Below are 2,500 nucleotides of genomic sequence, written 5' to 3' on the forward strand. Positions count from 1 at the left end.
GCAATCCGCGGCGAGGTCGTGTCCGGTTGCCTTTCCACTCGCCGCGGGGTGGGGCCGTTCCGGTGTGCGGTGGGCCGCACTTCTCCCCTAGTAGGACGTCGCGACCCGCTGGGTGCCGGCCTACGGCCCGGGTGCGCAGCCTGTCCTTCCGCGGGCCTCGGTTCGCGTCTGTTGGGCAGAGCCCCGGTGTCCTGGCTGGCTGCCCGGCGGTATATCTGGAGGAGTCGATTCGCCCCTTTGGGCGCTCGGGCTCCCGGCAAGCGCGCGCGGTTCTTCCCGGATGACGGACCTACCTGGCCCGGCCCCGGACCCGCGCCGCTGTTGGCTCGGGATGCTCTCGGGCGGAATAATCGCTCCCGTCAGCGGCGCTTCAGCTTTGGACAATTTCACGACCCGTCTTGAAACACGGACCAAGGAGTCTAACATGTGCGCGAGTCATTGGGCTGTACGAAACCTAAAGGCGTAATGAAAGTGAAGGTCTCGCCTTGCGCGGGCCGAGGGAGGATGGGGCTTCCCCGCCCTTCACGGGGCGGCGGCCTCCGCACTCCCGGGGCGTCTCGTCCTCATTGCGAGGTGAGGCGCACCTAGAGCGTACACGTTGGGACCCGAAAGATGGTGAACTATGCCTGGCCAGGACGAAGTCAGGGGAAACCCTGATGGAGGTCCGTAGCGATTCTGACGTGCAAATCGATCGTCGGAGCTGGGTATAGGGGCGAAAGACTAATCGAACCATCTAGTAGCTGGTTCCCTCCGAAGTTTCCCTCAGGATAGCTGGTGCTCGTACGAGTCTCATCCGGTAAAGCGAATGATTAGAGGCCTTGGGGCCGAAACGACCTCAACCTATTCTCAAACTTTAAATGGGTGAGATCTCCGGCTTGCTTGATATGCTGAAGCCGCGAGCAAACGACTCGGATCGGAGTGCCAAGTGGGCCACTTTTGGTAAGCAGAACTGGCGCTGTGGGATGAACCAAACGCCGAGTTAAGGCGCCCGAATCGACGCTCATGGGAAACCATGAAAGGCGTTGGTTGCTTAAGACAGCAGGACGGTGGCCATGGAAGTCGGAATCCGCTAAGGAGTGTGTAACAACTCACCTGCCGAAGCAACTAGCCCTGAAAATGGATGGCGCTGAAGCGTCGTGCCTATACTCGGCCGTCAGTCTGGCAGTCATGGCCGGTCCTTGCGGCCGGCCGCGAAGCCCTGACGAGTAGGAGGGTCGCGGCGGTGGGCGCAGAAGGGTCTGGGCGTGAGCCTGCCTGGAGCCGCCGTCGGTGCAGATCTTGGTGGTAGTAGCAAATACTCCAGCGAGGCCCTGGAGGGCTGACGCGGAGAAGGGTTTCGTGTGAACAGCCGTTGCACACGAGTCAGTCGATCCTAAGCCCTAGGAGAAATCCGATGTTGATGGGGGCCGTCATAGCATGATGCACTTTGTGCTGGCCCCCGTTGGGCGAAAGGGAATCCGGTTCCTATTCCGGAACCCGGCAGCGGAACCGATACAAGTCGGGCCCCTCTTTTAGAGATGCTCGTCGGGGTAACCCAAAAGGACCCGGAGACGCCGTCGGGAGATCGGGGAAGAGTTTTCTTTTCTGCATGAGCGTTCGAGTTCCCTGGAATCCTCTAGCAGGGAGATAGGGTTTGGAACGCGAAGAGCACCGCAGTTGCGGCGGTGTCCCGATCTTCCCCACGCACCTTGAAAATCCGGGAGAGGGCCACGTGGAGGTGTCGCGCCGGTTCGTACCCATATCCGCAGCAGGTCTCCAAGGTGAAGAGCCTCTAGTCGATAGAATAATGTAGGTAAGGGAAGTCGGCAAATTGGATCCGTAACTTCGGGATAAGGATTGGCTCTGAGGATCGGGGCGTGTCGGGCTTGGTCGGGAAGTGGGTCAGCGCTAACGTGCCGGGCCTGGGCGAGGTGAGTGCCGTAGGGGTGCCGGTAAGTGCGGGCGTTTAGCGCGGGCGTGGTCTGCTCTCGCCGTTGGTCGGCCTCGTGCTGGCCGGCGGTGCAGGATGCGCGCGCCTGCGCGGCGTTCGCGCCCCGGTGCTTCAACCTGCGTGCAGGATCCAAGCTCGGTCCCGTGCCTTGGCCTCCCACGGATCTTCCTTGCTGCGAGGCCGCGTCCGCCTTAGCGTGCTCCTCCGGGGGCGCGCGGGTGCGCGGATTCTCTTCGGCCGCCATTCAACGATCAACTCAGAACTGGCACGGACTGGGGGAATCCGACTGTCTAATTAAAACAAAGCATTGCGATGGCCCTAGCGGGTGTTGACGCAATGTGATTTCTGCCCAGTGCTCTGAATGTCAACGTGAAGAAATTCAAGCAAGCGCGGGTAAACGGCGGGAGTAACCGGGTACGCCGTTGTCAGTGGTCGCGGCTGGGCTGCCTGAGGCCCTCCGAGCTGTCGGCTCTGAGGAAGCAGAAGCAAGGAAGAGGAAGACGTCGCGCCCGCCATCCAAGCAGCGGTCTGGTGGTGGCCCTCCGCTCTCCAAGCGGAAGCGCCGCCGGT

General features: G+C 61.7%; 1 pseudogene; it reads left to right on the forward strand.

Moving 5' to 3' along the window:
- LOC126417809 (large subunit ribosomal RNA) overlaps positions 1-2,500 on the forward strand; it is a 6,987-nt pseudogene that overhangs the window by 528 nt on the left and 3,959 nt on the right.

Source organism: Schistocerca serialis, chromosome 8 (assembly GCF_023864345.2).
Source record: "Schistocerca serialis cubense isolate TAMUIC-IGC-003099 chromosome 8, iqSchSeri2.2, whole genome shotgun sequence".
In the NCBI taxonomy this organism is placed as follows: Eukaryota; Metazoa; Arthropoda; class Insecta; order Orthoptera; family Acrididae; genus Schistocerca; species Schistocerca serialis.